The sequence below is a fragment of the Canis aureus genome, chromosome 26, assembly GCF_053574225.1.
Source record: "Canis aureus isolate CA01 chromosome 26, VMU_Caureus_v.1.0, whole genome shotgun sequence".
Lineage (NCBI taxonomy): Eukaryota > Metazoa > Chordata > Mammalia > Carnivora > Canidae > Canis > Canis aureus.
The window spans coordinates 26,641,967-26,669,785 of record NC_135636.1 but is presented as its reverse complement, the minus strand read 5'-3'; the positions used below and the strand labels follow the sequence as shown (position 1 = coordinate 26,669,785).

The 27,819-nt window shown below is 44.9% G+C and overlaps 1 protein-coding gene and 1 long non-coding RNA gene across 8 annotated transcripts in view; one reads left to right on the top strand and one right to left on the bottom strand.

The window, feature by feature from the left end:
- Positions 1-27,819, top strand: part of BCL2L1 (BCL2 like 1) — a 64,203-nt gene that overhangs the window by 30,948 nt on the left and 5,436 nt on the right. The window lies entirely within an intron of this gene.
- LOC144298156 (uncharacterized) lies at positions 703-6,168 on the bottom strand. Of its 2 annotated transcripts, none has more exons than XR_013365136.1 (3): positions 5,930-6,168; positions 3,292-3,420; positions 703-1,785 (listed from the first exon to the last, which is right to left on the bottom strand). It is a non-coding gene; the product is annotated as an uncharacterized LOC144298156 (long non-coding RNA). The 2 variants fall into 2 exon arrangements; XR_013365137.1 differs by having other exon boundaries at positions 5,979-6,168.

Genomic DNA, 27,819 nt, shown 5'->3' with positions numbered 1-27,819 from the left:
TAAATCATTCTGTAGTCTTTTACCTGCTTGTATTGTTTGTCATCGCGCAGACCTCTATCTGATGTTTTCCTTTTGTGTGTTTACTTGGTTTTTGTCTGTCTCTTCCACTGGAATACAAGCCTCATGATTATAAGGGCATTGGTTTGTTCATCATTTTATCTGTAGTTCCTAAAACTGTTCCTTGCTGGTAGTGAATATTCAGCGAATAATTTTTGGAATTAATGATTGAACAAATGAATAAACCTGAGATACTGTTTTCATTTTACACATGAAAAAACTGAGGTCCAGAGAAGTGAAGCCATTAAGAATTGAAAGTGTTGTTTCAACTTTTTGAATGGTTACTAAGTAAGTGCCAAGCACTGTATTCAGTGATTTACATGCATTATTTTCGTCACTTTTCTTTATTGTTATAATGAGTTGTTTGGGACACCATTTTTTGGTATACCATTGTAGCATTTAAAAGAAAACTAGACCAACTCTTATTTTTTATCAGAACCTCATTCTATTCTACAAAGAGTTGGAGGCAACTTAGGAAAACTTATGTAACTAGGATTTAGCTAGGGGTGTCAGGTGAAAGAAAGTTACGGGTAAGAAAACAAGAGCCAGAACTAAAATAAGTCCACAGAAATGGATACATGAGTCCCTTTGAACTGAGCAAGTTTTTCTCCTGTTATTACGATTAATGACTAAATTATGCCCAAATTCTTGAAATGTTTTATTGTTTTTCTTTTTATCCAACCATAGGACTCCCAGCTGCTTCAGTTGGTGGAGCACATGACTCTTGATCTCGGGGTCATGACTTCGAGCCCCACTTTGGGGATGGAGCCTACTTAAAATAATAATAAAATAAAATTCAAGCACACACATGACCTTGGGATTGTCCCAGATTGCATAGAATAGTCCAGGATTTGTTGGGTCCCTCACCACCTCATCAGCTAGGCTCCTAGACTGAAGCAGCATGATCTCTTCTTTCTCATTTACCAAAAGAGCCAGTCTAGTAGGGAGAGCCTGGCTCTTGCCTCAACCCCTTGGTGATGGACCCAGCCAACTTTGTTTCAAAGGGAACCTTTTCCCCAGAAGATTTATTAACTGAGATATTGCCATTGAAGACCCAGTTCTTCTCTCAAGACACTTTGACCTGAATTAGAGAGGGACAACATAATGTGCATGAAAAGAGATCTTGTAAAACCCACCAATAAATGCTAAATGCCAAGTAAGAGAAGCACATCACAGCAAAGGGACCGTTAGAGCTGGGACTTAGTGTAGTCAGGAAAAAAGGAGGGCTAGGATCACTAGCAGTAGTAGTCCAGTTTGGACTGTGTGTGTGTGTGTGTGTGTGTGTGTGTGTGTGTGTGTGTGTAGAAAGGCCCTTCTTAGGTGATAAAGCCAAAAAGGTCAGCTGGAGCCAAATTTGTGGGAGCCTTGGGTGCCAAGGAAAGATTCTGAGGCCCTCCTCGGCAGCCTTGGTATCCTAATAGATGAGTCATTGCCAGGCATAGAGGCCCATCCTGGCTGCCTATTGGTCCCCAGGTAGCAGTGCCCGCATCTGAAATGGGAGCCAGGACCTTGAACTGACAGTGAGCCTAAGAGTAAATGTGGGGCATTAGTCAGTGCAGACTTTGGCCATCCTAAGTGCATTCATTCATTTTAGTGATTCAGCAAATGTTTATTGGGCACCATTTACATGCCAGGCCTTGTGCTAAGTACTGAGGGTGCTGTGATGAACAAGACTGTCCAGGATGCTGCTGTCACAGAACTCTTCTATTAGTGGGGGAGATAGCTAGCCTGAAAAACAATTAAGATGATTTTAAAAAGAAGGTTAAACAATGTAAAGAAAATGAAACTGAATAAATAAATAAAATCTTTAAAAAGGGGGGGGGGGGACAGCCCAGGTGGCTCAGCGGTTTAGCACGGCCTTTAGCCCAGGGCATGATCCTGGGGACCCGGGATCAAGTCCCACGTTGGGCTCCCTGCATGGAGCCTGCTTCTCCCTCTGTCTGTGTCTCTGCCTCTCTCTCTGTTTCTCATGAATAAATAAATAAAATCTTAAAAAAAAAAAAAAAAGAAAAGAAAATGAAACTGAGTAATGGATTACCTAGGGAAGCAACTTTTTATACAGGGAGCTCAAGGAAAGCCTCTCCAAGGAGGTGACATTTGACCTGAGAGTAGTTAAGGAGAAAAAGCCAGGCTGGGAAGATTTGAAGCAAAGATTTTGCAAACAGAAATGCAAGGCAGGGTTGAACTTGGCTTTTCCAAGCTTTGGGCCAATGCAAATTCTGAGCTCTGACACTGGCATGCCAGTCTGGGCCTTTGTTTCCCTTGGAAATGTTAGAGATGAAGATGATCTTTACATCTCCCTCACAGAGATCCAAATGAAATAATGGAGGGTGCCTGGGTGGCTCAATCAGTTAAGCATCTGCCTCTGGCTCAGGTAATGATCCCTGGGTTCTTGGATTGAGCCCCACTCGGGCTCCTGCTCAGTGAGAAGCCTGCTTTTCCCTCTCCTTCTGCCTAATGCTCCCCTTGCTTGTTCTCTGTCAAATAAATAAAATCTTTAAAAAGGCGGGGGGATAATGGTAACTGCCATTTACTGGAGCACATAGCCAATGTTAGGTATGCTATGCAATTTCTCATTTCATTCTCCCACCCAGCCAGTGTGGTAAGTAAGTGGTCTGTTGGCCCTGGTTTCTTTTCCAGTGAGAAAACAAGTTTGGAGTAGTGAAGTTCCATGCACGGGATCCTGCAGCTTATACAGGAGAACCTGGATTCACATCCAGATTGGTCTGGCTCTAAAACCAGAATTCTTTCCATTGCCCCACCTTTGGAATAAACGAAGCATTGTTAGTTCAGGATGTACAGAAAGCCACTTAGCAAAAGGGGAGTTGGGTAATCATCTTGGGATAAGGGTCTTGAAAGATACCGACTATCCTTGCCAACTGAGAGGATTCTTTTTGCTTATCTTCAGGAGGATGCCCCAAAGCCTTGGGTTACTGTTGGCCTTTGCCAGAGGCATGTTCGGACTTAACCAGCTGAGTATCCCCCAGTTTCCTGCTTTTACCATCTCAGCTGCTGGTCAGGAGGTTTGGGAAGGTGACATCATCTAGCTGAATCAGCTGCCTCTTCTAGACACATTAACAGGAACTGAAAATCATTGCCCCTTTCTTTCTGCTCTGCAAGTTTCCTCAGAACAAGCCTGGAGTACAGGTATTCCACCTGTCCACAGGGGTTTGGCTGGAACAGTGCTTTCCACTGTTAGAGAGTTGGAGGGACGCGCAGTGGTTTAGCATCTACCTGCAGCTCAGGGTGTGGTCCCAGGGTCCTGGGATCGAGTCCCACATCGGGTTTCCTACAGGGAGCCTGGTTCTCCCTCTGCCTGTGTCTCTACTTCTGTTTGTGTCTCTCATGAAATAAATGAATAATCTTAAAAAAAAAAAAAAATAGAGAGTTAGAACGTTCATTTACTTGGAGAAAGCTGTCCCGAAGGCTCCTCAAGCTAAAGGATCAGTGTGTCCTTGAGGGATAAAGGGATTCATAGGAGAGTCCAGTGCCTCCCTTCCACCTTCATTCAGCCCTGTGACCTCTGCAAGAACTCCTGACCCTGCTGATCTCTTTTGCGTAGGCCTAGCACGATAGGATGGGTAAACAAAAAAATGTCATTTGTGGACTTTGGCCCTATAGCATTTAGTCTGGTCAAGAGGACAGAAAACTTAGATTCCAATGCAGAGCAGCCACCACACTATACTCTATTGGATACCAGCCTCCACCCCTTGACCAGTGACCATAAAGGAAAAAAATAAGTGAAATACATTTAAAAAAGAAAAACATCAGAAGAAAGTTATAAAAAGATGGTTCAGTGCCAGGTGAATAGGACAACAGATGGCTTGCTTATTTGCTTTGTGACTTTGCTTCCCTCAGCTTCTACTGTTTTCATGTGTAAAAGATTTCACCAGGGTGGTGGCTCCTTGGGTCATTAGAATATTACATAACACATGTAAAGCATTCAGCAGTGTATCCAGCTCCTGGGGAGTATTCAATAAATGGTAGACCTTGAGTAAGGTCAGGGAGGGCTTCCTGGAAAAGGTGGGCTTGGAGCTTGGATATACTGGATAGATGCTGATAGTCTGCTGTGTAATCTTTGACAATTGACTTTACTTCCCAGAGCCTTGGTTTTCTCTGTAAAATGTGGGTCCTGCTAGAACCCACTTCACAGGGTTACTGGCAGGGGTTAATGAGGTGCTATATTAATAATGGAAACCACTGAATAGAGTCCCTCTCCATTATGTGCTATTGCTATTTCTTATTTGGCCTGGGAACTACCCTGAGTAAAGACTGGAAATAGGATGTGGGAAGGCCTAGCTATTGTTCATTCCTACTCTCATCTGGGTGACTTGGTCGGCTGTCTCTGCATCTGCCCTTGCCTCCCTCTAATCTGTTATCCATATAGCAACCAGTGATCTTTTAAAAATAGAAGGCAGGGGCAGCCCAGGTGGCTCAGCGGTTTAGTGCCGCCTTTAGCCCAGGGCGTGATCCTGGAGACACAGGATCGAGTCTCACGTTAGGCTCCCTGCATGGAGCCTGCTTCTCCCTCTGTCTCTGTCTCAGTCTCTCTCTCTCTCTGTCTCTCTCATGAATGAATAAATAAATAAAAATAGAAGTCAGATCCTTTGTTCTTCAGTACAAGACCCTATGATGACTTGTCACTCAGGAGAATAAAAGCCAAAGTGTATACAGTGCTAATGGAGGACAATTCCTTAAGAAGAAGTGCCCTAGGCGTATTCCTTCTCAGAAGCAGCCCTGGTCCCTTGACCCTGTGTGTGTGCGTGCGTGTGTGCAGGCACAAGTGGATGACACAATGATGATGCTCTGCACCCAAGACATTTCACAGTAAGGAAGGACATTGACCACTGCCTCGGGGCTCTTGAAAGTCATCAGGGCTGAGAAAGCTAAGGGCACTCAGGAAGGCCTTCCTCTGTATCTGAGTCATTTCCTGAGAGAGGTTAGTCATTCATTCATTTGTTCATTAACAAATATTTATTGAGTGCCTGTCATGCATTAGGCGTTGAGCTATAGGTTGGGACTACAGTGTGAACAAACGAAAGCCCCTGTTTTCACTGTATAAGTGAGGGCAGAAGCAGGAGACTAATAAAAAACTGGACGAGTGAGCAGGAGCAGGAGCAAGAGACCAGTAAGAAGCAGTGGGTGGCAGTGGTGGTTTGTACCAGGGTGGAGGTGTAGCAGAAGTGGTGAGAAGTGGTCAGACTTGGATAGAATTTAAAGGTCGGGCCAATTGGATTTGCAGATGATTGGATAAGAGGTGTGAGGCAGGAGTCCAAGTTTTTGGCTTGAGCAACTGAAAGGAGATTGCTACCACTTAATGAGAAGGGGAAGATGTCATGGCCAATAGTAAGTAGTTTCCTGAAAGGACTGTGGAGTCAGACTGCCTGCATTCAAGTCTTAGTTTGCTTGCTGTTTGACTTTTGGCAAGTGTTTGATTTCACCAAGCCTCAGTTTCCTCAAATGTAAACCTCCTGTCTGGGCTATAGGTAGTTAGGTGCTGTGAAAACTAAATGGGGGTAATTTTTCTGAAGAGCTTCAGACACTGCATGGCATCTACCGAGTCCTCAGTAAGAGTTAGCTTGTGGAGGGCAGGGAGTCCCATGACCAAGCAGGCAGCAGGTCCCACCCCACCTACACCACCCCCTCAAGGAGCCCACTCTCCAAGAGGCAGCTCAGACACCATCTGTCCAGCAGAGAAAAGCCACAGGGAGACAGCTTTCAGGGAGCATTAGATAGATGAGCCCTTCCCAAGAAACTTAATCTCATTCTCAGCAGGTGCTAATCCTAACAGCCTCCCTTGGTATCTGAGCCCAGCCCACCCAGTTCCTTTTCCACCCCCACCATGAGTCCCAGACCCTCTTCCCCTTCTCACCAGCTCCAACTGTCACCAGCACACTTCCTCACCAGATGGAGAGGCTTACCAGTAGGAGGAAGCTGCCATCTATCCGCCCGAGCCGAGTCCCACACATTTATCAGGTCACCAAGGGCTTCAGGTGCCACCTGTCCAGAGCCCCACCCCCACCCCCAGGTGCCAGTTCCTGGGCGTGGTGCTTGATCCAGGCGGATCCAGGCTGGAGCCAGCTGGAGCTGAGGACTCCCATTGTGCCCCAGCTGCTGCCTGCCCTCCCACCCACAGGCGGAGAAACAGGCTTAACCCTTTGGATACCACACATGTAGCCAGTTAGTGGTTGCAGTTCTGACTCTGAGTTTTGCACTATTCCAGCACACCATTTTTCTTTATGAAAGTTATCAGAAATACAACAGAATATGTAATACATATATATATATAAAGTTTCAAGAATGGGAAAAATGATCACCTGTAAACTTATGCAATTTAAGAAATCAAACATTTATGAACACCTTTGAACTTCCATGTGCCATCCCCTACCATTCTGAGATTTGGGTTTATTGTTCCCTTGCATTTTATTTTATTTTATTTTATTTTATTTTATTTTATTTTATTTTATTTTATTTTTGTATTTATTTATTTATTTGTTTGTTTGTTTTTAAAGATTTTATTTATTTGTTTAGAGAGAGAATCCCAAGCAGACTTCCCCTCTCCCCTCCACGCAGGGCTCCATCCCGCAACCCCGAGATCATTACCTGAGCCAAAATCAAGAGTTGGACACTCAACAGTCTGAACCATCCAGGCGTCCCTCTCTTGCCTTTCAAAAAAATATATAGGGCAGCCCAGGTGGCTCAGCAGTTTAGCGCTGCCTTCAGCCCAGGGCATGATCCTGGAGACCCGGTTTTGAGTCCCACATCGGGCTCCCTGCATGGAGCCTGCTTCTCCCTCTGCCTGTGTCTCTGCCTCTCTCTCTCTGTCTCTCATGAATAAATAAATAAAATCTTAAAAAAATATATATATATATATATTTTTTTTTTTACCATATGTAGAGTATTCTGCATGCTTTCCAGGTTCATTTCAATATTATACTGTGTATATTCATATGCAATTTGCTTTTTTTTTATTCAACATTGTAACATTGCAAGATCCATCAATATTAAGTGTATAGCTGTAGTTTGTTCATTTTCATATCCCCTTGTATGATTATGTCTCACAATTTATGTATCCATTCTACTGTCAGTGGTTATTTGGGTTGTTCCCTTGTTTTTCCTATTTCAAATGCAGTTTTGAACATTCTATGTATGCCTCCCCACATGCACATGTTCTCCTTCACAGCAGTTCAGAGACTAGTTTGCCCATCAGAATCACCAGAAGGGTTTGTTTTTTGGTGTGTTTTGTTTTGTTTATATTTTTAAGTAATCTCTACACCAACATGAGGCTCGAATTTACAACCCCTAGATCAGAGTCTCATGCTCTGTCGATTGAGCCAGCCAGGCACCCCATGAGAGTCATTGCTCTAGGGTGTACACCCAGGAATAGAATAGCTTGATGGAAAATAATGTCTGGATTGCTTTCCTATGTGTTTGTAAGAGTTCACACTGCCACCAGCAGCATATGAGTTTCCATTGCTTTACATCTCAAATGTTTGATACGGTCGGACCTTAAAATTTTTATAGAGCTAGTAGGTGTGAGATGGTATCTTGTGGTTTTAATTTGCATTTCTCAGATTACAAGTGGGGTAGAGAATCTTTCCTTCTATTGACCATTCATGTTTCCTCTTTTGTAAAATACTTGTGCAAGTCTTTGCTCTATTTCTTTTGATTGGCTTTTTCTTAGGGATTTGTAGAAATTCTTTATATATTCTGAATATTAATCTTTTATCTACATGTGTTATAAATATAGGCTCTCAGTTTGTAGATTGTCTTTTCACCTTCTATATGTGTCTTTTCATGATTAGAAATTATTAATTTAATCTGATTTAGTGTTTTCTTCCATGATTTATACCTTTTACATTTTGTTGAAGGAATCTTTCCTGAGCATTTGGTCCTAAAGACATTTTCGTATTTTTTCTTCAAAAAGTTTTAAGGTTTTACTTTTCACATTTAAGTCCTTAATAGATCTGGAATCGACTCTCATGTCACCTTAATATTTTTGTTGGTGGGATACTTTTATTTCAGTAGGTTTCTTTCTTTTTTTTTTTTTTTTAATTTTATTTATTTATTCATGAGAGACACAGGCAGAGGGAGAAGCAGGCTCCATGCAGGGAGCCTGATGTGGGACTCGATCCCAGGTGTCCAGGATCATGCCCTGGGCTGAAGGCAGGCGCTAAACCGCTGAGCCACCGGGGCTGCCCTTCAGTAGGTTTTAAACATCTACAAATCTGAATTATTTATACCTTGAGTTGTAGCTAGAGCTTATTATGTACACTGTATTAAAATTTCATACTGAACAAAGGTGCCCTCTTTGGGAAAGAGTTTTGATCACATTTAAAGCCCTTCTAAGATTTTTTTTTTATTTTTCATATCTTAAATATAATAATGATATTATGGTTATGATTCTTTTCTCTCTAATATTCCTTATATTTAGACGCCTGGGTGGCTCAGTGGTTGAGCCTTTGGTTCAGTGGTGATCCCAGGGTCCTGGAATTGAGTCCCGCATCATGATGGCTCCCCTTTCGGGAGCCTGCTTCTCCCTCTGCTTATGTCTCTGCCTCGCTCTGTGTGTCTCTCGTGAATAAATAAATAAAATCTTTTTTAAAAAAAGATATGCAGGGCAGCCCCGGTGGCACAGCGGTTTAGCACCGCCTGCAGCCCAGGGCATGATCCTGGAGACCCTGGATCAAGTCCCACATCAGGCTCTCTGCATGGAGCCTGCTTCTCCCTCTGCCTGTGTCTCTGCCTCTCCCTCTCTCTGTGTCTCTATGAATAAATAAATAAAATCTTAAAAAATATATATATATGCACGCTGAATTATGTCTGGAATTTGCTACAAAATAATACAGCAGTGAGAGAGAGAGTGGGAACAGATAAAATCAGATTGGTACCCAGTTGATCATTATTGAAGCTGAGTGATGGGTATATGGCGGTTTGTTTTATCATTCTGTCTACTTTTGTACATGTTTAAATATTTTCATAGTAAATGTAAAATATCCAAGGACTATTTCCAGAGTTACTTATGAAGTAAAGCATTTTTTAAAGATATAGTTATTTCTTTTTATTTATTATTATTATTATTATTTTAATCATGAAGGGTTTTTTTTAAGATTTTCACGCAGGAAGCCTGACACGGGACTCAATCCGGGTCTCCAGGATCACGCCCTGAGCTGAAGATAGCGCTAAACTGCTGAGCTACCTGGGCTGCCCTAGTTATTTATTTTTAGAGAGAGCAAGGGAGCATGCATGCATGGGAACCAAGGAAGGGGCAGAGGAAGAGGGAGAGAGACTCTGGAGCAGACTCCCCACTGAGTATGAAGCCCAACATGGGGCTCAGTCTCGCATCCCTGAGATCATGACCTGAGCTGAAATAAGAGTCTAATGAAACCAAGGGTCCAGACACTCAACCAACTGAGCCACCCAAAAGCCCTGTAAAGCATCTTTTCAGTTAAATCTCCATTTACTTGTTCTCAGCAGGCAAGCAGGAGATGAATTGTTAAAACAGAGGGGATCAGGGGAAGAAATGGGATGTGCCATCATCAGCAGGCTTTAGCCTGACCACTCTCATTCCTTCCAGGACTAGGTTCATTCCCACCCTTCCTTTTTTTCTTCCAGAGCTGTTAGGGATATTTTTTATTTTAACCAGAGCCGCCTTTTCCTTTTATTCTACCTAGACAGCCTTAACCCAGAGGGTAATGGAGCCTCATCATGGATTCTGGTCCTCCCCCACCTGAACAGCATCCTGGGACAAAGGATCAGAGATAATGGCAACCCTAGTGCAGTTAATCACATAGTAGTATTATTTTGGCATCACAGCATGCAAATACTAGAGTTGTCATTTTTCTTCTCATAGTGTAATAATTGGCCAGAGTCTCTGGGGAGTCCCAAATGCTTCTCATGGGAGAATCAAATTCTTTCTCTTCTGCTCTTTAATTTTGATATATTTCCTTAGAATAGGTAGTATATTCATGTGGTTCAAAATTCAAAAGGAACAAATGTCTCCCTTCCACCCATATCTCCTAGCTACAGTTCCCTTCCTGGGAAAGTAGATGCAGTAGATACAAGCAAACACCTATATGTTTCACCCAATTTTTACACAGATAGTCGTGTACTAATGCACACGGTTTGGTGCCTTGATTTGTCTCACTTAACAATGTCTCAGAGATCATTCAGTAACAGTCCATCAAGAAGTTTCACATTCTTTTTGATAACTGCATAGTATTCCATATCTGGTACTGTCCTCTACTTTATGTAACCAGTTCCCATTGGTAGGCACCCCCCTCACTTTTTTTTTTTTTTTTTGCTGCCTCTTGCAGTTATAGTAGTGATACTCCGTGATTAGCCCCATCGTATTTGTCATTTGGCCCATGTGTGAATACCAGGTATCTGAGGGGGATAAATTCCTAGAAGTAGAATTGCAGAGTCAAAGGATGTATGTATTTAGGATTTTTTTTTTTTTTAAACTTTTATTTATTTATGATAGGCACACAGTGAGAGAGAGAGAGAGAGGCAGAGACACAGGCAGAGGGAGAAGCAGGCTCCATGCACTGGGAGCCTGACGTGGGATTCGATCCCCGATATCCAGGACCGCGCCCTGGGCCAAAGGCAGGCGCCAAACCGCTGCGCCACCCAGGGATCCCCTGTATTTAGGATTTTGATAGATATTGTCAACCTGGGTGTGTGGCAGTGGTGCCAGTTTACAGGAGCACCTTTTCTCTACGCACCCCTTCCACTGAGGTTGGATTTGGTTCAGGACTTTTATTGAGTGCCTTCTAGTGCCAGGTTTTTGATACAAAGATAACACTTCCATAGTATCAAATAAAATTGTTACTATATGCCATGCACAGGCACATTATCTGGTAATACCACAAGGAAACCAACAAGGAAGGTTTTTAGATGAGAAAACTAAAGCTCAGAGAGGTTAAATAGTATGCCATGGCCATTGACTCAAGCTAGTAAGTGGCAGAGCAGGATTTAACCCCAGGTTTCAATCCTCTAATACCTGTGCTCTTAAAGAACATCCAACTGCCTCTCAGGAGGAATAACATACGGTCTTATTGTCTAACACAGGTGAGGAATCAGGCTCAGAGAGAATAACTGTCCAAAATAACACACAGCCAGGAAGATATGGAGTCCCCAGGGGAGACCCACATATGTCCATTTGAGGCCTATGATCTGTACTGAGCTGCCTGCCTTCCTTCCATGGAAAAAATGTCCAGATCTCATTAGGATTTTGTTAAGAGAACTTTCTCCATCCAGAGTTCCAGTTGCTATAGAGAGCCATAAATTATTGGTTCTTGGTGTGCATCTGTTGACCGTTAGAGGTGCCCATAGACAAAACCCATCTATGATTAATAATACTAATGTGAGTATAGTCGCCGCTATTTATTGAGTACCTACCACATGTAAGATGCTATACAAAAGGCCAGGGAAACATTATTTTTCCCATTGTCCAGATTAGAAAACTGAGAATAGGAGTGCCTGGGTGGCTCAGTCAGTTAAGCGTCTGTCTTTGGGTCAAGTCATGATCCCAGGATCCTGAGATTGAGTCCTACATCAGGCTCCCTATTCAGTGGGGAGTTCCCTACTCAGTGGGGAGTCTGCTTTTCCCTCTCCCTCTGCCTGCTGCTCCCCCTACTTGTTCTCTCACACTCTCTCTCTGTGGCAAATGAATAAATAAAATCTCTTTTTAAATGAAAAAAAAAAAAACAACTGAGGATAAAACAAGTTAAATAATAGTCCTGAGGTCAGCAGCCTGGATGGCTCAGTGGTTTAGCGCTGCCTTCAGCCCAGGGCGTGATCCTGGAGACCCAGGATCAAGTCCCACGTCAGGCTCCTTGCATGGAGCCTGCTTCTCCCTCTGACTGTGTCTCTGCCTTTCTCTCTCTCTGTTTCTCATGAATAAATAAATGAAATCTTAAAAAAAAAAAAAGTCCTGAGGTCAAATGCAAATAACAACAGAATCCAAATCCAATCTATTAGACTTAGAAGCCCTCACTCACTCACTCTGGTGTCCATGTATTTCCCTTGGCTCTCTCTGCCTCTTCCACTTGTCCATATTATTTGGTGCTTTCTCTAGAGGGTGAGTCTGGCTTCTCCAGCTCATGCTGAATGCTTTAGAGGAAAGGGCCCTTTAGCTTCCATTTACCCCATATCCCCCACCCCTACTCCTAGTGCTTAGCACAGGGTAGCGAAAGAGCAGGCTGCCATGTGACACTGGAGGGTTGGCAATGGCCCCCACTAATACTGCCTCAGAAAAGACTCATCTCCCAATTGTGTAACAAGTGTTCTTTGAATACCTGATCTGTGCTTGTTGCTCCAGTGGGAAAGGAATATAAACTATAGGCCTAGCTTTCAATAATTTAGATTATAAGACCACAAATAACAAAGTAAATGGAAGACTAAAAGGATCAGAAGAGTTCATAGGAGAAGATAAGTATAACATAATAGTAGCAAACAGTCATGGAACACAGTAGGGTTCCATGACCATTTTATAAACATAGACCCTGAGACTCAAGAGTGTGAGTATGCAGTCCAGAGTTGTACAGCAAATAGGTGTTAGAGTGAGGGTTCTGTGCTGGGTGGCTTGGGGGCTCCCAGTAAAGGACGTCTGGAAGGATGGGCCTCATATGGACAAGAAGGGAGGTCAAGATGTAGGCCAAAAGGCTGAAAGGTGGAGCTGTAATATTCCTAAAATATTATGGCTTACACCTTAAGCTCTCCTTCTTTTTTTTTTTTTCTTAATTTTTAATTTATTTATGATAGTCACAGAGAGAGAGAGAGAGAGAGAGAGAGGCAGAGACATAGGCAGAGGGAGAAGCAGGCTCCATGCACTGGGAGCCCCACGTGGGATTCGATCCTGGGTCTCCAGGATCGCGCCCTGGGCCAAAGGCAGGCGCTAAACCGCTGCGCCACCCAAGGATCCCTTAAGCTCTCCTTCTGAATGTGGGGAAACCCAGGCCTGGGTCATAAAGTAATAGCACAGGATCATATAGGTTCATCTAGTGTTTCTTCGTGTCCATACATTATCTCATTGAGCCTCCGACTATGCTAGGAAGCAGAGAAGGTCTTACCGTGGAGGGAACTGGGGTCTTCTGACTTGAAATCCCAAGTCCTTTCCAGCATCCATGCCCCCTCCACATTTCTATAGTGGGACAACACAGTCTTTGCAATCAGATAGACCTGGGTTTGAACCACCTCCATTTTGTGTCTCTAGAATCTTAAGGTTTGCAAACTAGGGTGATTCTGGGTACAGAAAAAGCCCTTTGGGAGGCAAGCATATGGTAAGGGATGAATGACATAAGGGAGACATAATAACACTAAAGTTCCTGTAGTGCTTTTTTTTCAATTCACTTTCCAGTCTTTGGTTTACATATGAAGAAAGTGAAGTGATTTGCCCAAGATCACACAGTGAGTTAATAAAAGGCAACCTTGAGATTAGAACTCAAGTCTCTTGTCTCCTAAGAGACTTTTTCCTTACACAACACTGCACCCTTGAGAAGGCTGAAGGGAAAGGCCTAGGGATAGGATCACAGTACTTTGGAGCTAGAGAGATCATCTAGTCCATTGTCCACACTTGACAGATGATGAAAGCGAGGCCCAGAGTCCTCAGTTGACATGTCTGCAGCCAGATGGAACTACCACAGAGCAGGAGTAAATCCACATGTTCTGACTCTAAAGTCCCAGGATCTTTTTACGCTATCATGCAAAACTTCCAAATTGCTAATTTTCTGTGCAGATCTAAAAAGCTCATTCCAATGCCAATAATTTACAATAGGAACAACTGTTTAGCTTTAGGAGTTTTTTTTTTTCCCCAAATAGAGTCTCATTCTCTTTCTTTCTCTCTCTTTTTCTCAATTCTTAGGGCAATACATTAGAAGAGGAGAGGGAAAAAGCTTCAGTAGAAGTAGAAAAAAGATAAACATTTGATAATCTCTGAAATCTAGGGAGGTCCCCCAGGAAATAATTTAGAGGCCAGCCCTCTCATCTATCCCAGCCAGCTCACCATTTGCCCTGGCCTACTCACAACAGGCCTTCAGAAGGACCACCTTCCCTTGGCAGCTGCATCTGGTGAACACCAACGGAAATCCCTGGTATTTTTCTTTGCATGCAACCAACCATGGAGATGTAGGTCAGGCATTGCTGGCCTGGCAGTTACAACAGCAATAGCTTTACCCTCTGCACCTGCAGCCGTGTTTGCTAAGCCTCATGAGGATGAGGAAAGGATATTCCTCTCCAAACAGGGACTGATTCCTCAAGGGCCCATGTGGGTGGAGCTGGCTGGGACTCAGGAGGGTGCTGGAGAAGACCATCTGGAATGTGGGGACTAAGAGGGTGGCTCTCTGTCTCATTCCCCCTGAACGTCTGCTGTCTGCTATGCCTAGTGGCACAATTGGCAGTACCTCTGCTCCACTCAGCTTAGAGTCATCGTCACTGACAGAGGAGGCTGGGAAGGTCCCATCCAACCCCTTGAGTTCAGCTGGGCCCCAGGCCTGCACCTGAACCCCCATGCCAGTCTGGTGTTTACGGGATTGAAGCTGCTACCCTTTGGGACCCAGCCTGTTTTCATTTCTGCTCTCAGCTGTCTAGTCTCCATGGACCTCACCTACAGGTTTGTGCGTGCCCATCCCCTGCAGTGCAGCCCCATGAGACTCCTCCAGCCTGGCACACTCTTCTTTGGCCTTTGTTCTTTCCAGCAGAGCCTCCAGTTCTGTGTCTGGCTCATAGGAGAGCTTTACTGGCCCCTCAGATACACTTTGTTGGTTCAACCTAGCTGTATCCCTTCCCAAGGGTTGGTCGCTTTGTGTACACTAGAGGTTTGGGGCAGGTGTGTGTGTGTGTGTGTGTGTGTGTGTGTGTGTGGTTTTAGAGCACTGAGGGGTTACTTGTGTGTCTGCTCTGGGCTGACCTCCAACTGGCTGGCTGCTTCTATCCTTAGCTTTCTCCTGTTCTGGACCTCACATGTCTCTTTTGTAAAGGTGTGGGACCAAGATCAATACATGTACCATTGACCTTAAAGGTAATTTACAGGTGATATGCAAATGGACTTTTTAAAAAAATAGTGTTTATTTTATATTGATTTCCATATGTGGCAAATGTTGTTGGCCTTTTAGTTATAGTAACAATAACGTAAGTTGCTTTTTCATTTCATTTATTTATTTAACAAATACTAAGTATCTTACTCCGTGCCAAGCACCATTCTAGCTATTAGAAATAATCTGCCTTTGTGAAGTTTATATTCTAAAAAGATAGAGTGATTAGGAGGAATGGAGGGTGGCTAGGCAGCATTAGGGGAAGTTGTTTTTTGTGGGGGGGGGATTTGTTTCTCATTTTAAGAGTGATTGGGAAAGCCTTTTCTTTTAAAAATAAAACTTTTTTTTTTTCAAGATTTTATTTATTTATTCATGAGAGACAGAGAGAGAGAGGCAAAGACACAGGCAGAGGGAGAAGCAGGCTCCATGCAGGGAGCCTGATGTGGAACTCAATTCCGGGACTCCACGATTACACCCTGAGCCGAAGGTAGATGCTCAACCGCTGAACCACCCAGGCATCCCAAGGGAAAAGCTTTTCTAAGGAGGAGGCACATACACAGAGATTTACATGATCTGAGGGAATAAAATCATGTAGCAATGTGTGGTAAGAACATTCCAGACAAAGGGAACAAGTACAGAGGCCCCAAGTTGAGAAGGATGTGCTTGGCATGTTTGAGGAAAAGCAGAGGAGGTGAGTGTGGCTAGAACAGAGTGAGCAGAGGAGAAAGTGATAGAAGGTGAAGATTTATGTGAGCCAAGGTGGGATACTGGCTCCTCCTCTAGATGAAATGGGAAGGCAGTGGAGTATTTTGACTAGAAAATTGTGGCTTCTCTGGTGAAGGACCATAGAGGGCAGTAAGAAGCTGGGAGGACAATAAGGAGGTTGTTAACAACAATGCAGGCAGAAAATGGTGTTGGCTTGAACCAAATGACAGCGGTGGAGGTGGTGAGAAGTGATGGGAGTCTGGATAAGTTCAAAGGAATTTGCTGACAGATCAGAACTAGTGATGGGGATGACTCCAAGTGTTCCAGGCTTCAGCACCTGGAAGGATAAAACTACGACCATTACTAAAAAGGGGAAAGATTGCAGGGACACCTTTCTGGCTCAGACGGTGGAGCATGTAGCTCTTGATCTCAGGGTTGTGAGTTTGAGCCCCACATCAAATGTAGAGATTACTTTTAAAATAAAATATTTTTTAAAAATAAAAATAAATAAATAATAAAAAGGGAAAAGATTACAGAAAGAATAGGGTTCTTCTTGGGGAATAGGGACAAGGGATTGAGAATTTTTAATACATTTATTTAAAAATTTTTAAGTGGGGCAGCCCAGGTGGCTCAGCGGTTTAGCACCGCCTTTGGCCCAGGGTGTGATCCTGGAGACCCAGGATCAAGTCCCACATCAGGCTCCCTGCATGGAGCCTGCTTCTCCCTCTGTGTGTAGGTGTGTGTGTGTGTGTGTGTGTGTGTGTGTGTGTCTCTGTGTCTCTCATGAATAAATAAATCTTAAAAAAAAATTTAAGTGAATCAATCGATAGAAAAATGTTAATAACAGCAATGATACATGGATAAGGCCAAAATAGCGATGGCTGAAAATGTGGATAGTGTGGGCCAGATGTGTCTGTGCTTCCCTTCAACTCTAAAAGGCTGCTTTGGTGATTTCAGCCCTTGCAGAATTCATGAAGAATGGGAACTTGAGACTCAGACTAGAATGTAATCAATGCAGAAGGGATGACAGGAGATGAATACCTTGGGTCAGGCTTACCCTTTGGAACGACTTGGGAAGCTCTTGCACACATCCTGGCTCGCAGGCACTGCCTCATTCACTCACTCACCCACTGGGCATCTTCTGCTTAGTAGGCCCTGGACGGGGCACAGTTCTGATGCCCCTGCTCTCCTAATATAAAGCAAGATCTTCAGCTCCACCCCCATCCGGGCCTGGCTACTCTGTGGCCCTGCAGGTCCCTAGTGGTTAGGTGCTGTGTCTGTTGAAAGTGGGCGGCCACAGTGTAGGCACGCCCTGCCCTTCCTTTGTCTCTGTCCAGCCCCTGCCTTCCTCCTCTCATTGCCATCCACCCTTGGAGCCTGGAGAGCAAATAAATGACTTTGCTTCCCAGAGAGAAATGATTTTGTCTCTTTCTACATCCCATATAGTTTCCATAGTTATCAAGCTGGGAAAAAAATCCCCAAAGGCCTCTTCCCTTGCTTTTTGTAGGTGAAAAATAAGGCCAGAGAGACTAGCAACTCCCCTAGCCCACAACCAATCCATCTGTGAATCCTTTCTGCTCTACTTTTTTTTTTTTTTTTTTTTTAAAGTATACCTATCCTAGGGCTTGAACTCATGACCTTGAGATCAAGAACTGTATGCTCGGGGATCCCTTGGTGGCGCAGCAGTTTAGCACCTGCCTTTGGCCCAGGGCACGATCCTGGAGACCCGGGATCGAATCCCACGTCGGGCTCCCGGTGCATGGAGCCTGCTTCTACCTCTGCCTGTGTCTCTGCCTCTTTCTCTCTCTCTCTCTCTCTCTCTGTGACTATCATAAATAAATAAAAATTAAAAAGAAAAAAGAACTGTATGTTCTGTGGGGCACCTGGGTGGCTCAGTGATTGAGCGTCTGCCTTTGGCTCAGGTCGTGATCCCAGATCCTGAGATGGAGTCCCTTATCAAGCTCCTCATTGGGAGCCTACTTTTCTCTCTGCCTATGTCTCTGCCTCTCTCTGTGTGTCTCTCATAAATAAATAAATAAAATCTTTAAAAAAAAAACAATGTAAAGCCCAGGTTGCTCAGTGGTTTAACACCGCCTTCAGCCCAGGGCATGATCCTGGGGACCCGGGATTGAGTCCCACGTCAGGCTCCCTGCATGGAGCCTGCTTCTCCCTCTGCCTCTCTCTCTCTCTCTCTCTCTCTCTGTCTCTCATGAATAAATAAATAAAATCTTAAAAAAAAAAAGTATGCTCTACCAACTTCCTTTCTACTTTTTTTTTTTAAGATTTTATTTATTTATTCATGAGAGACACAGAGAAAGAGGCAGAGACACAGGCAGAGGGTGAAGTAGGCTCCATGCAGACAGCCTGATGTGGGACTTGATCCCAGGACTCCAGGATCACTCCCAGAGCTGAAGGCAGATGCTCAACCACTGAGCCACCCAGGTGTCCCTACTATTTTTTTTTTAAGATTTATTTATTTATTTATTTATTTATTTATTTATTTATTTACTTGCATGCACGTGAGCGGGCAAAAGGGAGGGGCAGTGAGGGAGGATGAGGGAGAGGCAGAGGGAGAGAGAGAAGCAGACCACCCCACTGAGAGGGAGCCCAACACAAGGTTTGATCTCAGGACTCTGAGATCATGACCTGAGCCAAAGGCAGACGCTTAACTGACTGAGCCACCTAGGTGCCCCTCTACTTTTAAAAATAAATTCTGAATCTGACTGCTTCTCACCAGCTTCCCTGCCCCTTTCCTGGCTAAATCACTGTCATATTTCTCTTGGATGACTACCTCACCTTCTCACCAGACTTCTTGCTTCCACCCTTGATCCTGGAGCTGTCTACCCAGCAGCCAGAGGGACCCTGTTAAAACAAAGTTAGATCATGTCCTCACAGTGTTCTCATGTCACCAAAGGACAAGACCAATTTCTTAAATGGCATTCAAGGCCCTGCATAGTCTGGCCCTTGGCTCCTGCCAGACCCCATCACTACCATTCTCCCATCATTCACTTCACTTTAGTCACACTGGCATTCCGGGAGTGCCCAAGTATGTTCCTACCTTGGGGCTTTTACACTTGCTCTTCTCACTGCTTTCCTCAGATCCTTGTGATGCCTGTACCCTCAGTTCATTCAGGGCTCTGATCAAATGTCACCTCCTCAAGAAATTTCCCCTGACTACGAGTTCGGATCCTCCTGTCTTCCGTATTTCTGTCTAACCTTTTTCTCTCATTTATTTTTCTTCTTAGCACTTATCACCATGTGACACATTTATTTATTGCCTATCTCTTCCCATAAAATTGTGAATTCATGCAGGTAGGAATTTTCATCCGATTTAGTCACTGATTTATCCCCAGTACTTAGCATTGTGCCTGGCATTTACTGGGTACTTAATAAAGATTGCTAGGATGAATGAGTGTCCAGAGCTAGCAGGGCAACTTGTCTGGTTCTTTCTGCAACCTCACAGCTCAACCCACAAAGGGATCATGATCTGTCTTAGAAAACTCAGATAAGAACTCCACCAGAGCTACTTAGTATCACTTCTATTTCCAAGATAATGGCAGATAAAGGGAGGGACTGGCCTTGCAGAGGCTGGGTTGGGGGTGGGCTGTGTAAGGCTGTGTAACACACAAAACACCCAGGGAACCAGGGAGCATGCTGCCTTTTCTCTTCTGTGCCCTCAAAGTCATCTCAGGCTTCCAGGGCCCCAAAATAGCAGATCCTCATGAAATAGTGGGCAGGTGCATGGGTGAAAGGGGGAAGGAAGGAAGAGTTAGGAACATCCCTCTGCATCTGTTCTATTGCACTGGCAAATTTAATATGCTCTGGAGTCAGACCCCCTCACTTAGTAGCCAGTAATCTCAGGGAAAGGTCTCATCACCTCTCTGAGTCTTAGCTTCCTCGTAAGTAAAATGGGAACATTTACTTGCAAGATTTTGAGAATTCAAGCAGGAGCTCGGTAAATATTAGCTATTTTTATGTGTCTGTAGCTCTAAAAAATGAGATGTACCATCAGAAGCACAAATGAGGCCACTCTTTTTTAGCTATAAAAAAAATAGCAATAGCTAACATTTATTGAGTTCTGTGGACCATTTACTTCTTGCTACCAAGCCTGTGATAAAAGCACAGTGCTCTCACTTTTTTTTTCTTCAAGAATTTATTTATTTGTTTGTTTGTTTGTTTATTTAGAGAGTGTGTGTGCACATGTTGGGGGGCAGGGGTACAAAAGCAGAGGGAGAGAGAGAATCTCAAGCAGAGTCTCTGCTGAGTACAGAGCCCAATGAAGGCTCCATCTTACCACCCTGAGATCACCAGATCTGAAATCAAGAGTCCAACGCTCAACTGACTGAGCCACCCAGGTGCCTCACAGTGCTCTCACTTTATAAGCAGGAACCCTGGCTTGGGAAGGTGAAGGGCCTTGCCCAAGGTCCCTTAAGTATACAGTCACAGAGCTGAAGCTAAAAACCTACATTGTCCTACTCCAGGAGTCCAGAGGTCTTGCAGAGGAGTCCCTTTACCTCCACTGGGTCTCAGTTTCCCATCTGTTTAGGGAGGGAGTTGAACTGAACATCTCTGAATGCAGGATCATGACACATGAATTCTTGAGTGATCCACATGTCACATGGAGACAAGGGGGGCAGACAACAAGTTGCTTTGGGGCCTCCTGGCGGTAGTGATCTTCTGCGGTGTATTAGTGCTCTGGGTGTTGACTGTGAACAGCAAACTTCCTGGTGGCCCCCACCCCCTGCATCACCGTGCTGCAGGCAGTAGTCCAGCTCTCCTAGAGCACCATCTGGGGCATCTTGCTTTTCTGTACCTTGAGGCAACTGATGGACTAGGGTGGGGAATTGAGAAGACTAGAAGGAACCAGAATGTAGGAAATGCAACCCAGCAGGAGCCTTCAGCTATGAGTTTTTGGTTACAAGGGGTATATGTGTGAGCATTCATATGTATAGGGGGGGAGGGAAGAGTGTTGCAGGGATTTGCTCCCATACTCAAATCCTCCAGAGCTGTTGCCTTCTGCTGTGGAATTCCAAACATTTCCGATCAGATAAAGGTGGCTGAAAATACCCGGGACTTGTTTGGACTAGTTGGAAGTGGTGCTGGGGTGAAGAGGTTGAGGCCATAAGGGCAGAGCCCAGCAAGATCTGGCCTCTCTGAGGAACTTGCCCTGGGTCACAGATGTACCCATTGCCCTTTTCGCCTATAGAATCCTACAGATTTAAGGGTAAGACCCAGCAGGCTTCAAGGTAGAAGAGGAGCAGACTCAGCGCTATGAGTCCTTCTACTCCAGAATGTTGCCTCTTACCTTCCACACTAATTACTGGGTCTTCTGAATACCCTTCAGAGATGGAACACAGGTAATCACTCATCTATCCATGTGTGAGCTACTTTCATCTTCTTCATACTACAGCACTAGTAGGAGTCCTTCTGATGATCCCCTTCATTTTACAAATAAGGAAAGTCCCAGACTTTCCCAGTATCCCAAATAGGAGAATAGATTCAGCTTAAGCAAGCCAGTGATAGACCTGGGACACAAAACCCACATCTCCTCAGCCTCTGCCTGGTATTCTCTTCTTCACAGCATGCAGCATTGATCAGCACCAGATGAGGTAATGAGGATAGCTTTGGGAAGAAAAGAGAAGGGAACAGCTGCTTTGGACTATGGAGTACTTGGAGGCATAGACTCCAGAAAGAAGCAGAGTTTTAGGGAGAGGGTTAGCACCAGACACCAACTCCCTATTCTTTGTAGGCTGCTAACCCCAGGTTTCAGCACAATGCAGAAAATGCCTTTTCCAGAACCTTCCCATAAACTTCCTGTCCCTCTTCCTGAGCCTGAAAGAACTTGGTATCTGGGGAGTCCTAGTCACCTTGCCCAATCACCTGGTGTCTTGGGGCCTGGCCTCCTCCTAGTTTTGCCAGGCAGGGAGGATGGGAATGAAGAGAGGAAACTGGCCTTTCTTCCCTACCCTCCTCACTGTCCACCAGTCAGCCATACTCATCAATCAATATCTTCTCTGGGCCCAGCCCTAGACTAGGCCTGAGAGACAGAGCTCATGGTCAAAAATGAACAGCTTAAAGCAAAATAAGTCAGAGAAAGACAAATACCATATGATTTTATTCATATGTGGAATTTAAGAAACAGTCATTGGGAGGATAAAAGAGGCAAATGAAGAAACAGAACCTCAACTATAGAGAACTGAAGGTTGTTGGGGGGATGAGTGAAACGAAGTACGTTAAGGAGTGCACTTGTCGTGAGAAGCACAGGGTGATGGAAGTCCTAAAGCACTATATTGTACACCTGAAACTAATATTACACTATATGTTAACTGGAATTTAAATAAAAACTTTAAAAAAAATGAACAGCTCATCAAACTGGCAAGAGAAATGAAAAAGACTTGGAGGCAGAAAGCAGGAGTCCTCCTTGAAGAAGTGACCTGGAAGTGAAGATTTAAAAGCTAAATAGGAGAGATCTTGGCAGAGGGATTAGCATGGGCAAAAGTCCTGAGGTTGAAGAGAACATGGTATGTGAGGAATGAAGCAGCTTGGACCTAGACAAAGCTAAGGAAATCCTGCAGGGTCTTACAGACTCCAGAGAAAGCTCTAAGACACAAGTTGAACCCTAGTCTAATAATAAGAACAGTAATAATAGCCGGCATTTACTCAAAGTCTGCTCTGTGCCATGCATAGTTCTAAGAGCCTTACGTGTATTACTGAATCCTCATCGTGTTCTTGTGAAATAAGCACATCCTTAATCTCCATATTATAGATGATATCCAAAGCCAAAACATCTTAGGTCTAGTTGAAAGACTTACTGGGTACCTGCCTGCTTTGCTCTGGCAGCCCAGCTTGGTAAACAGAAATAGAAGGTAATTTGTCACCAGCTTTGGCCTCATCCAAATAGCACTGCCAGGCCACCAATGAAGAAACTACTCAGAGAGAAGCACAACCTGGTCCACAGCCCACAGCTAGGCCAGCAAAGCTTCCTCTGCCAGCCTTCAGTGACTTCTTGGGCAGTCCTAGGGACAGAGTTGGAGGAAAAAGGACCAAACTTGATGCCAGCCAGTGGGAGGAGGTAGAGGGAAAGAGGCAAGTGTTTTCCAAGAGAGCTGTTCAAAAGTGAAGCACCCCACAAGAGTGTAAGCAGAAATGCCATAGAGACGAGATACCATAGAGAATTCCCATGAATATGGACCATCTGGAGTGAACCAGACCTACTATGTGACCTTGGCACTCCACCTTTCTGAACCCCATCTGGAAAATGAGGATGTAGGGAAAAGCTTTGTGCATCACGTGGGAGATTGGATAGTTATAAGATCACTTTTGAGTCTCTGACTTTTTTCAAGGGTGAGCCTTGGTCCTTCTCACCCAGGACACTGGGAGAAGAATGAATGGCTGTCGTCATCTATTCTTGAGAAAATAGAGAATCACTAGGGATGGGATGAGAGAGTTGAGATGAGGGAGGGCTCGGAATTCCAGAGAATGAATGCATAGGAGCATGAAGCAGCCTCCCAGGAGCCATTAAGTAAGTGCTGGGCTCTAGAGTTAGACTTCTGTGTACAAATCCCATCTCTGCCATTTATGAACTTTATTTTTTTTTAAGATTTTATTTATTTATTCATGAGAGACACACAGAGAGAGAGAGGCAGACACAGGCTGAGGGAGGAGCAGGCTTCATGCAGGGAGTCCGACGTGGGACTCGATCCCAGGTCCCCAGGATCATGCCCGGGCTGAAGGCTGCGCTAAACTGCTGAGCCACCAGGGCTGCCCATTTATGAATTTTATTGACCTTGGGATTGTCCCTCGAACTTTCTGTCCCTGTTTCCTCATCTGTAACATGGAAAGTAACAATAGCACTTTGTGGGGTTATTGCAAGGATTAAGTGAATTCGTATACAGAACTAAGCTCTTAGCACCATGCCTGGTACATGGTTAAGTGCTCAGTAAATATCAGTCATCCCTCCCAAGGAAGGAGGTTGTGAGCCCCTAAATGAACATCTGTGCCCCCCAATAAATGCTTTTCTGAATTGTCTCTCTCAGCCTCTAAGACTAGCACCCTGGTTCTGAGCTGAGAAGATGGAGCGCCCACACTCGCACTGCTGAGCCTGATAGCTTTCTCAATTCCCCAGCGGAGGTGTTATCTCCTCCCGGCACAACCACTTCCTTTTCTGAGAAATAAGCACATCTGTCAGGCTTAGCTTCTGAGAACTAATGGTGAGGGAGGAGGCAGGGGAGGAGAAGCTGGCAGCTGACAGGGGCAGAGTTGGATAAAGATTAACATGAAGTTTGCTGTGAGGATATCCAAATATTCCCTAAAGCCCAGTTGGCTTGAGCCCCCACAAGACACCCTCTTTAGCCAGTAACACTGAGGTCATCTTGCTTTACTAAGTGCTTTCATCCTCTGATCTTACCACCACTGTCTTAGGAGGTCAAAGTAGGAGAAAAAGAGGCTCCAAAGTAGAGAGGCTTGCTGTGTAGTGCCCACAGCTGGGTTGGCTAGACTGGTGTTACCCTAGTACATTGTGGTCACCCATCTCTGCTTCTACCCTGACTGAACTGGCTCTCTGAATTGCCTACATCCAAATCCAACCCCAGTCCCAGTAGAGGAAAGAGGCTATGTTCCTTTCACATTGCTGAGGCCAATAGCTCCCCTGGGAAAGCTAAGGGAAGTGGATTCCAACCACAAACCTCACTTCTTCCTAGTCTCCACCTGCACCTCCCCACCAAGAAAGTGATAAGGCCCCTCCACTTGCCCCATCCCCCCCTTCCTGTCAGCTCCCAGGGATCTCCCAACGAGGCCTCATTTATCTATGCAGCAGGCATGCATCAGTCTCTCCCTTAGGGAAACTGAGGCTAGCAGCAGAAAATGACTCTGAAAGTGACTCATGGCCTGCCCATGCAGGTCTGTGATGAGGCCAGGGAAAGGTATGGTGCTGATGTCTCTGGCACTTTCTCTGAGCTGCTAGGAGCCCCTTCCTCTTCTCCACCTACCTCTTTCCCAAAATAACCAAGCAGGAAGGAAGTGGTGGGGCTCGGCCATCCAGAGTCACCCTAGAGGAAGGAAGGGCCCGTCTGGCACAAGCACTTGTTCCCCTGCCGAAGCCAGGACGGAAGGGTTTCACTTTCCCTCCTGGTTTTCGTCACATCCTTTTCCTGTGGCACCCAGTTCCCCTCAGTTGGCTGGGGGCCAGAGCTCATTCATTCAGCTGGTGGCCTCGGGCAACCTTCCCCCTCCTAGAGGGACTCAGGACTATAGCCCTGGCCTGGAATATGAGATTCGTTGCTGCATGTACTGGACCTTGCAACTGACTTCCACACATAACCTCTTTGGGCAGGTCTCTTGGTATCTCTGAGCCTCAGTTTACCTGGGTGTAGATAAGGTCATCCTTCAGTTTTAGAAGTATATTCATCTGACGCATGATGGGGCCTTGAAAAGTATTGTCCTTTTTTTTTTTTTTTTTTTTGGTAAGTATTGTCCTTTTGAAAGTGAACACAGTCCCATATGGAGATTGGGAGCAAAGACACTGGAGCCAGACTATTGGTGCAGGCAACCCAGTCACTGTGTGACCTTGGGCAAGTCACAGATCATCTGAGGGCTGCAGGTCCATCAGCTGTATGATGAGTTAATAGTACCCACTACCTGACATTATGGAGACAGTTCAGTGAACTAATCCACCAGAAGGATTAAGGAGAGGGCTTTCTTTGCAGGGTAAGTGCTCAGGAAGCATCTACTGTGACTGCCACTGTGTAGGTTAGATTCTCTGTGGGTAGGGACAGCAGGGACTGAGATGGCAGGATCAGACATCAATCAGAATGTGCAAGAGGCCAGAACTCAGACAAATCCCAGTCCCACCACTTCCTAGATAAGAGGGTAGATGAACTCTGAAGCCTCCATTTTCACATCTGTAGAATGAAGCCATTGACAAATACAAGGATTAAATGAGTAGTCCTTCATTTGTCCATCTAAAATAGATTCATTTATGGCCTCCTGGTGACTCAATTGGTTGAGCATCCAACTTTTGATTTCAGTTTGAGTCATGATCTCATGGGTTGTGAGATCGAGCCCTGCATCGGGCTACATACTTATCAGGGAGTCTGCTAGCGATTCTCTCCCTTTGCCTCCCACTTGCCCTCATAACGTACGTGTGTGTGTGCACGCACGCTCTCTCTCTCAAGTAAATGAATCTTTTAAAAAAATTTAGGGGCACCTGGGTGGCTCAGTCGGCCCAGCATCTGCCTTTAGCTTAGGTCATGACCCCGGGGTCCTGGGATCAAGCCCCACATCAGGGTCCCTGTTCAGTAGGGAGAGAGAAGCAAGTTCTTGGATCATGACCTGAGCTGAAGGCAGACGCTTAACCGACTAAGCCACCCAGGCCCCCAAAAATAGTCTTTAAAAAAAAACTATAAAATAGATTCATTAAGAATGGCACCTGCTGTGCTCCAAGTACAGCATCAGGTTCTGGAGATAAAAGGGACAAAACCAGACACAGTCTAGTGGGGGAGAAAGGACAAAAAACAATCACTCAAATGATTGTGATTGTACGTGGAATCAGGGAATATGACCTAGTCATAGTAAAGTGCTTTAGCTCAGTGCTTGGCACAACTAAAACATTCAAATGTATAATAAAGATCAGCTGCCATAACAGTTGTAATTATCTTATTGTTATTTAACAAGTGAGGACACTGGACTATTCAAGGTCACACCGCTAGGAAGAAGCATGGAAACTGGGAGGTGAGAGAAATGGCATAGGAGGATTGATCAGACTTAAGCAGGCGCTGTGCTTCACACCCTGGCAGGGTGGATGGGCTGCTACTTTTGGGACATTGTTGTGCCTGCCTTTTTCCTGACTTCACCAGGGTTGCAGATGGCCTCAGGGTGGCCTACAGTGTTCAGTTGGCCTCTCGGCAGAGATCTAGCTGTAGTCAGTCTGTGCCTGTCTGGATGGGCCTGGCTTCAGACCTGGGTCAGACTTGGTCCCTGCCTACACTTAGACCCCAGACTGAGGCAAGGAGACTGACACACAAACGGGCCTCAAATTAGGGACACCCTGCCTCACATTCTCGCGTCAGGTCCAGGTACTTGTTGCTACCGCTGAAACATGCTCTTTTTTACCCAAGATTTTTGATCCTCCCTTGACCACTGCCACCTTGTCTTTCAACACTCAGCTCAAACCTCACTTCCCCAGAGAGCCCTTCTCTAACCATTCTACCTCTATCAGGTACTCTCTATTACCTACCTCCCCATGACTTACTGTCTTCAAAACCCCGTCATCTCTGAAATTGTCTTGTTTCTTACTATCCTCTCTACTTCCCACTAGAACAGTGTTTTTCAACTTTTTTTCCTTATCGCCATCCCCTTAAGGCATCTTTTTATACATTCCTGTCCTAATTGCCTTCCCAGGATATTTGAATACCACAGCTGTACTCTGTATCTCTTTATGTGCTATGGCCTTGTGGAAAACCACAAACCACTGCACTATCCAAGAATTTTTTGCTTTGTCCCATTGGAGGTGATTGCCCTCCCATTGAGAGTGTGCAGACTAGAACATAAGCTCCATAAAAGCAGATCTTGTTTGTCTTGTTCACTACTCTGTCTTTAGTGCTGGGCTTGGAGCATGGTTTGCACTCAAGAAATATTTATGGTGTGAATGAGAGTCCAAAACCTTGGAAGCACAACAGAGACACTCATGGAGTCTAATAAGCTGAGTAGAAGTTGGCTAACAGGAAAATGATGTGGGGAGAGTGACCAGTTAGAGGACACACAGGGGTGAGACACTCTCTGGAGTATGTCAGGTGGGGCCATTCCAGGGCTGTGGCACAGGCAAGACCTTAAAAGTGGTCCTAGTCTTGGCTTCTCCTGGGGACCCTGGTTCTTGGCTCACCGCTCTGAGGGGCCAAGTCAGAAGACACCAATTCCTAGTCCAAGCTCTACCACAAGCCAGCTTTGTAAAACTATAGAATGGGCAGATGAGTTGGCCTTCCTAACTTGTGGTGTCTGCCTGGCTTAGAGTCCATGACCCTCCCGTGGA